The sequence below is a fragment of the Argopecten irradians genome, chromosome 15 (genome assembly GCF_041381155.1).
Source record: "Argopecten irradians isolate NY chromosome 15, Ai_NY, whole genome shotgun sequence".
NCBI lineage: Eukaryota > Metazoa > Mollusca > Bivalvia > Pectinida > Pectinidae > Argopecten > Argopecten irradians.
The window spans coordinates 1,411,348-1,425,751 of NC_091148.1; the positions used below are offsets into that span (position 1 = coordinate 1,411,348).

Below are 14,404 nucleotides of genomic sequence, written 5' to 3' on the forward strand. Positions count from 1 at the left end.
TGCATTTTTATTGTCGGTTAAACCACATGGATCTGAGAATTAGTTACAGATTATATAATCATGGACCCACCAGAGTGCCCTAAGACCGTTTTTAGACGTTTTAGAAGTCTAGATAAAAAACGATAAAAATCATATAGTACCATGTAGGTATGCTTTTTATCGGTTTTTTTTTATCTAGACCTCTAAAAAGTCTAAAAATGGTTTTAGGGCAATCTGGTGGGTCCATGTTTATATATCATGATCTGTTACTGATTCGCAGATCCCTGTGGGTTAAACTGAATAAGTTAAACTCTCGTTTATGTCCATATTTGTGCAAAGTTACAAAATCTATGTTGATGACAGGTTCGTCTGGTGGTCAATTAGCGCTATACAACCACCTCGTGTTAAGTACAAGCATTCTGTATCCTTTTAACTGCCTTGTTTAACATCGCTTGTTCACCAAACAATACCCCCGGGACCCCTCGTCAATTTTCCCTCTCTCTGCGGTTTTGTGTGGTACCTCTGCTTTTCGATTTTATCGTTTCGTTTCCCCAACAGATCATATAAAGTTGCCATTATGACAATAAAACCTAACTTTACAATGACCGTTAATCATCAGCGGCTACGCAATGGGGAGAGTATAGAACGCGCCGCGAGGAGCAACGAACCTGAATAATACAGTCGTGTTCTGCTGAAACGCACTACCATACACAGAAGCGCCTGGAAACAAAGGGCGTAATTCGTTTGTCTTGGAGTGACCATCCAGTATACATCATTAATGGTTTATTGATGTTTGACCAGACACCGGGACAATTCTCACCTGTCTTGACCGCTATTCTCACCTGGATTCCCAGATACTTAATATAATAAGGCTTCACACCTGAGCGTTCTTCGAGGCGCTGCAACGGTACCAGCGTGGCATCCCTACTTCGTACGTGTATGTCATGTATCATAGTAACGTACTTTCTCACGCTACGATATTATTTGACATGATGAAAGTCATGCATTGATGAACCCCAATTGCTTGCTAGCCAAAATGAAATCATTTCAAAATCAATCAAACTATACACGATAGGAAATTATGGCTTTTTTCCCCCTCTCAACGGTTGAATCTTCAAATTCTCACAAATAGTCGCGCCAATTTACTTTGACGATCGGAACTCATCGAGTGTTCTTCACATCACCATCAGTTCTAGTCGAGGGGTTTCGAATGTAACAATGATAATTGGCGTAAGGAACTACGCGCGTGTACAGTAAAATTGTATTTGTCTTTTCTTTTAATATCCCAAAACATTGCCTATTTGCTTAAGACACAGTGTAGCGGTACAGCGAACAAACATTTCAGTAATGACAAAGTTTATTCAACATTCCCAATATGTGAGTTTAGTGGCATCAGCCAACTATAATATTCATCGGCCTACTACTTTTCCGGAGCAAACATAAATGTTTCTTAAAAAACATTAATAACACCAGACAATGCATACCGATGATCTAAAATAAGGTTACGACACCAAACATATGCAAGATTGCCTGCGTAATATATGAAAACAGTGGAGAGTCAATTCACTGTTTTGCCGTCTGGCGCAGTGATAGTCAACTACCGCGCGGTATTTAGGACGACGGCGGGAAACATAATACGACCCGCGTTATGAAAATAAACATTTTATTTATTTTAATCAAATCGTTCAGAAGGTGATGATAAATGTAGTATTAACGGTAAGTTAATAATTTTTAGGACTCTACAAAATTATCGATCTTGTTTTACATTCCCATTTTAAAAATTAAAAGCCGTTTCGGAAAGGTAGTGGGCCTTTAAATAATATACACGAAGAAAATATATACCGATGACCTAAGATAAGGTGACAACACCAAACGTAAACAATATATCCTGCGTATTATATGATAACATTGGAGATTCATTTTACTGTTTTGCCGTCTGGCACAGTGATAATCAACTACCGCGCGGCATTTAGGACGACGACGGGAATCATCAGACTACCCGCGTTATGAAAATTAACATGTTATCTATTTAATTTTTAATCATTTTTTTTCAGAAGGTGATGATACGTGTAGTATAAACGTTAAGTTAATAACTTTTGCGACTCTACAAAATTAACGATCTTGTTTTACATTCCCATTTTACAAATTAAAAGCCGTTTCGGAAAGGTGGTCGGCCTTTAAGAAAGTTAGAAAGTGTACAGAAAGTTCACAGGAATAACAGAAGCGCGACAAAGCGTATATGTGGATATTTTTTCTCTATCCTGTGTTACTTTGCTGTCCTGAGGACGTGTTAACTAGATTACAGTTAGTTATGAATTATAGAAGAGAAATGAGGTGTTTGGGTCCTGATGTGTTGTTGGTATAAATACTTGATCACAATCAGTACCAACTACACCCAGAACCAAAGCCGGACTGACATATGCGGAATTACAATGATTTAATAATAAAAGTCTGTATCCTGCCATGATCAACATAAATGTGTTACCAAAGAAGTTATCGTATCAAACATGGCGGAAAATAGATTATGATATCGATAAACATGGCGAGAATCTTAGTAAATTGATTATCACATTGATAGGGTATTGGAACGTACTGATCACATGTCTATGCTTTCTCAAGCGCCCAGCTAAAATAGAAGAATTTGGTGAAATATCAGAAAAGTGAAATTTGGTGAAATATCAGAAAAGTATTTGTTTTTACTGCGAACAATACTTATACATCATTCAACTACCTAACTTACATACGAATCAAATTCATATATGGTATAGTAACATAATAAGCTTAAAGATGCCCCATCGGCTACAGAGCATAAGACAATAATTGACCAATTAAGCAAAATACACGATTTGATAACAAAATATTTACATTTCCGTCTCTAGTGCTTCATGGAATATGCCTTTGTCCACTTGGAATTCATATTGGCTCTGAATGCCAACTGAAAGGCGTTGAATGCTTTTAAAATGACTAATTAACACATAAATACAAATAAAACAATTTTTTTAGCTCGATTTTGTTGTCTGTGCAATCAATCGTTGGCGGTGTACAATGTAGCATCTTCAAAACATATCTAAATGTCTTTTCCAAATACATCAGGCACGACATAAGATTTCATGCTGTGGAAACATCTGTCTACAAGTGATAAGGCGGGCCGCAGATAACACTTTCGAAATGTTTATTTAACGGCTATAGAACCAAAAATACAGTTTTATAAATCAACATTGCTCGTTACAAACGCATCTCATGACGTATAACAAATAGACGCCGTCGTTTGTGACGTCACGTCTGCTTGGCGGACACAACGTCGTTAAAATTTCATTGAATAAAATTGAATTATATAACATGTGGGGATTGACTTGCTTCGATGTAAGGTAGACGTGAGCTTTCTCACAAAAATCAGCGTATACTCTTATCATAAACCGACCGTTGGTTTAGAATTTTTATCTGAATCATTGACAATTAAACAATTAAACAGATTTTTATTCACATATGGACAATATAAGTTGTAGAAATTAATTACAGAGGTTCGTTTTAAATTCATTAGCAACACTGGATTGGGTTTAACGTTTTATATTTACAGTTTCACTGCAGTCCCACTATGTAACCTCACCAAGCGCAGTTTGCATTCATATAGTCTATGAACCAACTATGACGTCATTATCGTTGTGACGATCACGGAAAATGGCTGTTCCATCCATGACAATAACGAATGATTAATTCATTAATTATTATAGATGCAAAATCCCTTGGGATTTCATCATAAAATTGTAACCATATTTAAATATAAGTATAGAACGTCTTTCAGTTGGCATTCATAGCTAATATCAACACCAGCTGTCACTCATTATGGCTATGAATGCCAACTAAAAGACGTTCAAATGGGCGAAACTATTGACATGCTTTTTCTTCAGTAAACTATTGAAAACCATAAGGTTTGATGTACAAATGTATTCAGCTGTGAAAACCTTAAAACTGCACTGATAAACATGTACAAGGTTTTATTTGCAAGAACACATAATTTATGCACTGTTACAATCCTTTTTATATATTTTAGATATAAGATTAACTTTTTGCAATTAGGTGAGATTCGATAAATCAACATTTTAGAATGTAGAGTTTACACAAGTTACAGCATATAAAACATTTTTACAACACCCTACCCGAGCACGGTTTTCAATGGCCGTACAGACGGTGCTAATGCCTTTATAAACACGCGGGCCCTAGGGGTCAAGGGCTCGCAATAGAACAGCAGATGGATAGTGGTCACCTTCGGCCATATGCCATCACCTAATGGTATTGTCCGGACCGTTTACTGTGGGTAGAATGTGTGTGGTCATATGATTTTTGCGGTCAAAGCAATTTGCCTCTCTTTATTGCGAATGTAACTGTCATATAGAAGTAGAAAAGCACATTCTCAAACGATGACAGTTGTTAGAAGTACAACAAGGGTTTGCTTTTCCTCTAAACCAGTTGTTAGCGTACAATATACGGACTTAAAAAAATCAATACTGAAAAAATCAGTTTTTTAATTTCTCGAAAAAAGTTTTGAGCACCTCAAGATTGTCCCCACCGATTCAGTGGTCCCGGGTTCGATCCCCGGTATGACAGCTAGATTTCCTCCTGTTATAAGGAAAGTAAGGTTTTAATCAATGATTAATAACACTTCATCTCCCAATCACTGCTAAATCGTAAAATCCGGCACCGACAAATATTCCGTAATCAGGATTTATTCGGTTTTTCATTTAGAATATCCCAACTTAATCTTGTCTCGGAATGTTGTGAGGATATAGTTTTGAAGGGTTCAGAATTAGCACAGCCTGGGAACATCGCTCCTAACAATAGGTATTTACGTATATTGCAAAGCCAATGAGATTAATATTTAATAAATCTTGTAAAAAACCTTTGTTGGTTTTAATCCATTCCCTTGTGAAAGCTGTGTAGATTGAATTAATAGATCTAAGCTAATTGATACCGTATTGTTATACTAAGTGGATAGTCTAAATGCCTTTCACGTGTGTTGGTTTGCCGTTCCAACAGATTAATATGCATATTTATCAATTTAGTTTTCATGATATTTTACTTAGGAAGGTGTACTTCTTATATGGTTTTTCATTGTGGAAATACAAATGTAAAATGAACATCGTTATGGCAGGTGAATTATATTATTAAAATTTATATTTGTTTTAGAAAAATAAATATTTGTTAAATAATACAAAACATATGTACAGTAAATAACATATAGTAAAGACGATAAAAATATTTACTTTTTTTTATGAACATATTTATTAATTTTTAAGCACATATATTTAATTTTTATCATCATGTACTTATTTTTTGACCATACATTTAATATTTTGAACATATATTTATTTTTATGAACATTTGTTTATTTTTTTTAACATATACATGTATTTTCTTTTCTAAATAATATTTATTTTTATGAACATGTATTTATTTTTTGTACATATATTTTGTATTATTGAAAAAATATCTATTTTTTAGAACAAAAATTTAAACTTTATGAATATTGCAACGTTTCACATGCAATACATTGTAGTTTATTATATATTCATTATTATTTTATATTTACTATATCCTAAATTTATTACAACAGCTTTTAATATTATATTTAATAATATAATTGGTAGTACTTAAGTTACACGTATAACTTGTAAAGGCCGAAACAGTAAAATAGTGTTGTAAAACGAGATCGATAATTATATTGAGTCGCAAAAGTAATTAGCTTAACTTTCATTGTATTTGACTAAATAATGAAGGAATTTCCGGCAATATTCGGGAAGTTTCATGCATAAATAATAATTTCTAAAATGCTCCACCATCGACAATATATTTTTCTTTATCAAAAACTTCATATACATATATATGACGTCTCTAAAATTAAACTTGGAATAGCAGTCATATTGCATATGTAACAGACAACAAAACTGTTAGAGACTTAATGATGATTTAATGGATTTGAACGAAAACCAATGTACATGTATGATACAGCGATGTGTGGCTCATATAGTGATCAATACAAGTACTAACAAAACACATCAGCTTCAGAAATACATGGCAGAATGAACAGGACAGAACAAATCAATCTCAAACCAGAGATCAGAGTCCAAGTTTATGTGCCATAATTTTCATATTGACAAATTGATAAGAAAATCAACGACTGGTTTTATATTCACTTCATTAAATTACTAAAGAGAAACAGCAAATTTAGCTAGTTATTTAAATTACATTTCACACTTCATAGCAGCACGTGTTTGACCACACACCCTTAAACATCATCATTATTTCTAAAAACATATCAACAAATTACGAGGAACGTTTTCGCCTCGATCTGTGAAAATCAGAAGTTAATTATCTTCATAGGAAAATACTTAACAGCTGTCAAAAGTTTTGTATTTATTTCAATTGTTTAAGATTAACAGTTTAATATACTGGCCATTTCTTCAGGAAAGAATTTCAAAATATCTACTTGGTTTACATTATCATCATACTAAATCACAATATATCAAAGCTCTTATCAATCTATGTCAAACAGACATGATAGCGAATTACATTCGTATTTATGAAGTTAGGTTCAAGCAAACTACAAATGCATACATGTACAACAAAATCTCTCTAAATCAAATTAATGTTGTGTCAAAAAATTATCAAATTTACATAAAAACATACATGTAGTTACATGTAAAAAGATAAAAATTTTCAAATGAAATTTTAAATCATCTATAAAATTAGAATTCAGAGTTGAAAAACTTTTATTCATATGTTATCGATTACATAAAATTCTATACAAAACTAAATTAATGGGACTATTCAATATTAAAAACAGACTTATATGTCCTATTTTAAGGCGGTGTAATTCAAACTGCCTTTCAATATGGGGTTATAGAAAAGTATCATAGAAAAATGAAAATTTAAAATTCAAAGATTTACTTAACAAATCTAAAATATATAAAATATAAACCAATTTTACCATGACAAAGCTTATAATATAAACTAATGTTACCATGACAATATTACCATGACAATGCTTATAAATTACACAAAAATTACATATTGGCACTTGGTTTAATGGCCACTGTAGAAAGGCAGCCAAGCCTCCATACTCAGAGGATTTCACACCAGTAGTCAGTGTCGTTTGTAGTAAAATTACATTCCTATCTATCAGAGTTATAGTTATCTCCCTTTGTTCACTCTATCAGAATTACCTACCTTTGTTTCACTCTATCAGTGTTACTTCCCTTTCTATCAGAGTTACTTCCCCTTATTTCAGTCTTACAGAGTAACTTTTCTTTGTTTCACTCTTTCAGAGTTACCTCCCTTTGTTTCAGTCAATCAGAGTTACTTCCCTTTGTTTCATTCTATATGAGTTACTTTCCTTTGTTTTATTCTATCAGTGTTACTTCCCCTTCTTTCACTATTACAGAGTTGCTTCCCTTTGTATCACTCGATATGAGTTACTTCCCTTTGTTTCATTCTATCAGTTACTTCCCCTTCTTTCACTTTATCAGAGTTACCTCCCTTTGTATCACTCGATATGAGTTACCTCCCTTTGTTTCATTCTATCAGAGTTACTTCCCCTTCTTTCACTATTACAGAGTTGCTTCCCTTTGTATCACTCTATATGAGTTACTTTCCTTTGGTAGCAAACCAGAGAAGAACAGCCTGGCCACGGTCTATATTTTTATTAAGTGGGGAGCCCCTGTTTTGAGCAATGCATAAACAATTAAAAATCAAATATATTCTGAAATTGGTGCATCCAATATGGAGGGTTTGATATAAGTTTCATTTTTTTCAAAAATAAACATAACAAAAATGGGTTAGAGATTACAATTCTGGGCTCCTCCGGAAGTGCGTCTTGACCGGAAATGCTAGCTTTACTTGAAGGAAAATCCATGGCGCGGGTTTAGGCAAAAATATTGAAAAATCCACCTAATCGACCTATGAAATAAATTGGCTTATTTTGCCATTGTGATAGAAGTGCTCAATTTAAGGTAGGTCTTAAGAAAAAAATTGAGTACAATTTTCTGCAATTTTGGGCTAAAAATCATGATATTTTGCAATTTTTCAGGTATTTTTTTTTGTTGTTACCATGGTATTCACATGCATGAATAAGCGCAGAATATGGCCAAATCTTTATCAAAATATCAAATTGTAATTGCAAAAGTTGTGCTGATTAATTATATATATACTTTTGTACAGGTATTTTTTACAGTTAAATGACTATATCTATATTTCTAAAGCATGCGCCTTAATTTCATAGATTGTCCAAATCTACTGTTTTCTGCTACCTTATACTGCATGGAAAAAGAGGTTTTCGAAGGAAGTGCATTGTCGGTTGTAAATAAGCAGCGCCTCTGTTCATTATAGCTGGGAACCTCAAGAAAACAGGTCATAGACAGGGAGAAAATCATGATTTTCACATGGGATGGGTAAGGGGAGGTAATTGGCTTATTTGCTCATTTTCATGGCATGTATACATGCTTATTGTTAAATAATTTGGCTAAAATTCATTTTGCTTTCATTTGTTTGAAAACAAACTCATTATAACTTATTGGATGTTATACAACCCATATTGCATGAATTCTGATTATTTTAACTTGATTTATTGCCCGGTATCCATGGAAACTTAGAGCAATAGTGTTATTTTGTGATTTTCTCTGTAAAAACACTATTTAACTTGTCTTGATCTCAAAAATGCATGTATTTGTCAGAAATTGAGTGTGCGGCAAGGCCGGTATTGTCTATTATTACCAATTTCTTAATTATATGAGGAAAAAAGAGTCTATTTTTGATAAAATAGGGGTGGCGGAGACTTTTACAGATTATTCATGAAAATGCTTATTTCCAGGGTAAGAATACAAAACCATAATGTCATATTCATGAAATTTCCAAATCCTTGATGTCATGTCATTATTTAGATATCAGAATCAGTTTATCTGTTGCAGAGCAACAGTATAAGTAGGGTTTCTGACCTTATTTGTGACGTCATTGAATATTTATGACGTCATAGATACACACTGATAATGCCATGGTTACTGATGACGTCATAGTAATTATGACGTCATACAGCAGGGTCAATATTGATGAAATCCTTGTTTTTTCCACTGCATGTCATAGAGAGAATCTCAAAATAACACATTCAATATTCAAATCCATTTTATTTCAGTAAATGACAGAGTTATAGGACTTTTAATTTTCAAAATTACCTCCCCTTGTTGCTTGTTTGAGAGGAAAATCAATCAAAATGTACCATTCAGGGAAATTGGCAGTACTCGGTGACTATTAAAGATACGCGTTAACCGGATATGTCATTTTGTTCGTCGCATCATGTTCAAGACAATATTTGGGTTTTCGAGAAGCTTAGAAAGTTATAACTTGGTGTATAAGGTAGCAAACCAGAGAAGAACAGCCTGGCCACGGTCTATATTTTTATTAAGTGGGGAGCCCCTGTTTTGAGCAATGCATAAACAATTAAAAATCAAATATATTCTGAAATTGGTGCATCCAATATGGAGGGTTTGATATAAGTTTCATTTTTTTCAAAAATAAACATAACAAAAATGGGTTAGAGATTACAATTCTGGGCTCCTCCGGAAGTGCGTCTTGACCGGAAATGCTAGCTTTACTTGAAGGAAAATCCATGGCGCGGGTTTAGGCAAAAATATTGAAAAATCCACCTAATCGACCTATGAAATAAATTGGCTTATTTTGCCATTGTGATAGAAGTGCTCAATTTAAGGTAGGTCTTAAGAAAAAAATTGAGTACAATTTTCTGCAATTTTGGGCTAAAAATCATGATATTTTGCAATTTTTCAGGTATTTTTTTGTTGTTACCATGGTATTCACATGCATGAATAAGCGCAGAACATGGCCAAATCTGTATCAAAATATCAAATTGTAATTGCAAAAGTTGTGTGATTAATTATATATATACTTTTGTACAGGTATTTTTTACAGTTAAATGACTATATCTATATTTCTAAAGCATGCGCCTTAATTTCATAGATTGTCCAAATCTACTGTTTTCTGCTACCTTATACTGCATGGAAAAAGAGGTTTTCGAAGGAAGTGCATTGTCGGTTGTAAATAAGCAGCGCCTCTGTTCATTATAGCTGGGAACCTCAAGAAAACAGGTCATAGACAGGGAGAAATCATGATTTTCACATATGGGATGGGTAAAGGGGAGGTAAATTGGCTTATTTGCTCATTTTCATGGCATGTATTATACATGCTTATTGTTAAATAATTTGGCTAAAATTCATTTTGCTTTCATTTGTTTGAAAACAAACATCATTATAACTTATTGGATGTTATACAACCCATATTGCATGAATTCTGATTTATTTTAACTTGATTTATTGCCCGGTATCCATGGAAACTTAGAGCAATAGTGATTTTTTTGTGATTTTCTCTGTTTAAAAAACACTATTTAACTTGTCTTGATCTCAAAAATGCATGTATTTGTCAGAAATTTGAGTGTGCGGCAAGGCCGGTATATTGTCTAATTATTACCAATATTCTTAATTATATGAGGAAAAAAGAGTCTATATTTTTTGATAAAAATATAGGGGTGGCGGAGACTTTTACAGATTATTCATGAAAATGCTTATTTCCAGGTGTAAGAAATACAAAACCAAAATAATAGTCATATTACATGAAATTTCCAAATCCTTGAATGTCATTGTCATTATTTAGATATCAGAATCAGTTTATTCATGTTGCAGAGCAACAGTATAAGCTAGGTTTGTCTTCTGACCTTATTTGTGACGTCATTGAGTATTTAATGACGTCATAGATACACACTTGGATAATGTCATGGTTACTGATGACGTCATAGTAATTATGACGTCATACATGCAGACGGTCAAATATTGAGTGAAATCCTTGTATTTTATTTCCACGGTGCATGTCAAAGAGAGAGAATCTCAAAAATAAACACAGTTGCAATATTCAAATCCATTTTATTTCAGTAAAGACAGAGTTATAGGACTGTTTAATATTTTAAACATTACCCTCCCCTATGTTGCCTGATTGAGAGTAAAATCAATCAAAATGTACCATTCCAGTGAAAATTGGCAGAACCTCGGCTGACTATTAAAGATACCGCGGTTAACCGATATGTCACTATTTTTGTTCGACGCATAAAGTTTCAATACCAATATTTGGTGTTTGTCGAGAGCACCAAAAGTGAAAAAAAAGAAGTTATAACAACTGAGTATCAATGTAAGCAAACCTAGAGAATAAACAGCCAGGACCACGGCACTATAATTTTTTTAATCAAGTGGGTGGAGCCGCCAGTTTTTGAGCCATAGCATAAAACATATTAAAAATAACATATACTTCTGAAAAATTGGGTTGCATCCAAACTGATAAAAGCTTCTATGCGGTTGTACAAGTATTCATTTTTTCTTTTCAAAAATAAAACATAAACCAAAATCGAGGTTATAATTATTGACAATTCTGTGGCTACCCTCCGTAATTGACGTGTCCTTAGTACACAGGTAAATGCTAAGCTTAACTTGAGATAAGGAAAATCCATGGCGTCGGGTTTAGTGCAAAAATATTGAAAACATCCACCTTTAATCGACCTATGAAATGAAAATTTGTGGCTTATTTTTGCCAATTGTAGAAAGATAGTGCGTCAATTTTAAAGCTTAAGGTCTAAAAAGAAAAAAATGAGTACCATTTTCTGCAATTTAGGGCTATAAAATCATTATGGATTTTGCACATTTTTTTCAGGGAATTTTTTTGTTGTTACCATTGATTACTAACACATGCATGTAATAGAGCTCAGGAACATGGACCAAATCTGTTAACATAAAATATCAATGTAATTGGCATAAAGTTCTGTGCTGATTACTTTATCAATATATATTATTTTGTATTCATGTATTTTTTTTACAGTTAAATGACTATATCTATATTTCTAAGGCATGCGCCTTAATTTCATCATAGATTGTCCAAATCTACTGTTTTCTGCTACCTTTGTTTCACTCTATCAGAGTTTACTTCCTTTGTTTCATTCTATCAGTGTTACTTCCCCTTCTTTCACTATTACAGAGTTGCTTCCCTTTGTATCACTCGATATGAGTTACCTCCCTTTGTTTCATTCTATCAGAGTTACTTCCCCTTCATTTCACTTTTACAGAGTTACTTTCCTTTGTTTCACTCTATCAGAGTAACCTCCCTTTGTTTCACTCTGTCAGTTACTTCCCTTTTAACGTTTCACTTTATCAGAGTCACTTCGCTTTGTTTCACTCGATATCAAAAAGTTACCTCCCTTTGTTTCACTCTATCAAAGTTACCTCCCTTTGTTTCACTATATCAAAGTTACCTCCCTTTGTTTCACTCTATCAAAAGTTACCTCCCTTTGTTTCACTCTATCAAATTACCTCACAAGTTACCCCCTTTGTTATTAAGGCTCACTATCAAAGAGTCACATCCCTTGTTTCACATACTATCAAAGTTTCCTTCAAAGTTACCTCCCTTTGTTAACTCTTCAAAGTTACCATCCCCTATGTTTCACACTATCAAAGTTACCCTCCCTTTTTTTCACACATCAAAGTTACCTCCCTTTTTTACACTCTATCTAAAGTTACCAGCCCGATTGTTTTCACACTATCAGAGTTTACCTCCCATTGTTTCACACTAACATAGTTACCTCCCTTTGTTCACTATATCAAGTTACCGATCCCTTTGTATCAACTCTAATCAAATTACCATCCCTTTTGTTTCAACTATATCAAAGTAACCACCCTTTGTTTTCACTCTCTTGAATGCCGTGTGCAATAAACTACAATGTAAGTGTCTTAGTTACTTTATTAGGTCCTTTTACAGCACAAGTGTCATGATTAGACGGGCCCAGGGTTTGTTGTGGTGAGAGGAAAGTCCAGTGTGTCCCACAAAATAACTACTTGACCAAGGAGTTTCGCCAGTTTACTAGCAGGACCGCACCATTTTGTGTGTCTCAAGACCGCAGATGTAGCAAGTGGCTTTGTGCTCCAATTTCGTGGACATCTAAAAACCACTTGGGCACAGCATCCACCAACAATGTAAGTAATGAGTGACTGAAAACACAAAGAAAAGTAACTTATGATAGATCAAAACTCGGTTAAAATTATACATAAAATTAGTATTTCATAGTTGTACAGTGAAACTGTTGTTAAATAATTTATTCGCAAGCAAACTGTATGTTTTGGAGGTTTTCAAATCATTCATGAATAAGAAACGGTTCGTAGAGTGCGCGATGAAAGGATGGACAATTATGGCATTATTGTAAATTTTTTTTTTTTTTTTTTTTTTTTTATTAAAGATTTGGGTTTTCCATACATGTAGCATTCACTGCAACCAACAAATATTTTACTCAACGAAATTTTCCTGGTTATACAGTCGTGCGCATATTATTCCAGTGAATTGTATGGATAATTATAGTAGTGTTATGATTAATCCAGTGAAATGTAATATTTCGTGTCACTAACATACGGGGTAAGTTTTAATAACCATTATACAGTGTACCTGTGTAGAACCTTCTAGAATTACCTGGTAAGTGTAATGTAAATTATTGTCATATTTCTATCTGCAGATAAATGTATCTGTAGCCTTGTTTAAATTCCACAGTGGAAAATATTTTGTAGATTCTTATTTGATAGCCTAATTCGTGGGTAGGAATTTGTTTATTGCACTGTCAATTTCTCAGCAATATATTTTCCCGGTGTCTTTCATAATTAAATAATTTAATAACATTATTCAATAAATGAAATACAGCAAACTGGCACATCATCTGCCATGAAGAAACAGGCAACGATTATAGAGCATACGTGAGAACAAAATTAGGATCAAATTACGAAATTTAAAGAGGGGTATAGAATGATCGATACATTAAACATCGCAGAAGAATTGATTTACCCGAAAGTGTCATAAAAAGAAATGTTGATAATCAACTGAAAATATGACATTAATTCTGAAATATGACAATTAGATGATTATATGACTTGCTCTGAATAAATGTGACTAATAAACAAGAAATTGTTGACATTAACTGAAATATGACATTAGGATGATCATCATATGACTGCTGCCGAAAGTTTTGATATTTAAAATGACTAACATGATGATATTAACCCAAATTGTGACATTAAAAAGGGAATAATTGTGACATTAACAATTATATGACATTAACTGAAATATGGACATTCACAGAAAATAATGACATTTAAACAAAATCTTTGTAGATTAAAATGACACGTACAATAACATGTTTTAGATATTAAAAGCAAAATGGGTAACTATTGATATCCAAACATAAAATACTGATAATAAAATATATGTGACATTAATGACATTTACATAGAAATATGGACATGTAAAAAGATGAAGATCAGCAGTATTCATTAGGGATACACCATCTCAG

At 33.2% G+C, this 14,404-nt stretch overlaps 1 long non-coding RNA gene across 1 annotated transcript; it reads right to left on the bottom strand.

The window, feature by feature from the left end:
• Window positions 1-5,929: 5,929 nt before the first annotated feature.
• On the bottom strand, window positions 5,930-12,375 carry LOC138308457 (uncharacterized). Its single transcript, XR_011206135.1, has 2 exons — window positions 12,271-12,375; window positions 5,930-7,508 (listed from the first exon to the last, which is right to left on the bottom strand). It is a non-coding gene; the product is annotated as an uncharacterized lncRNA (long non-coding RNA).
• Between the last annotated feature and the right edge of the window lie 2,029 nt (window positions 12,376-14,404).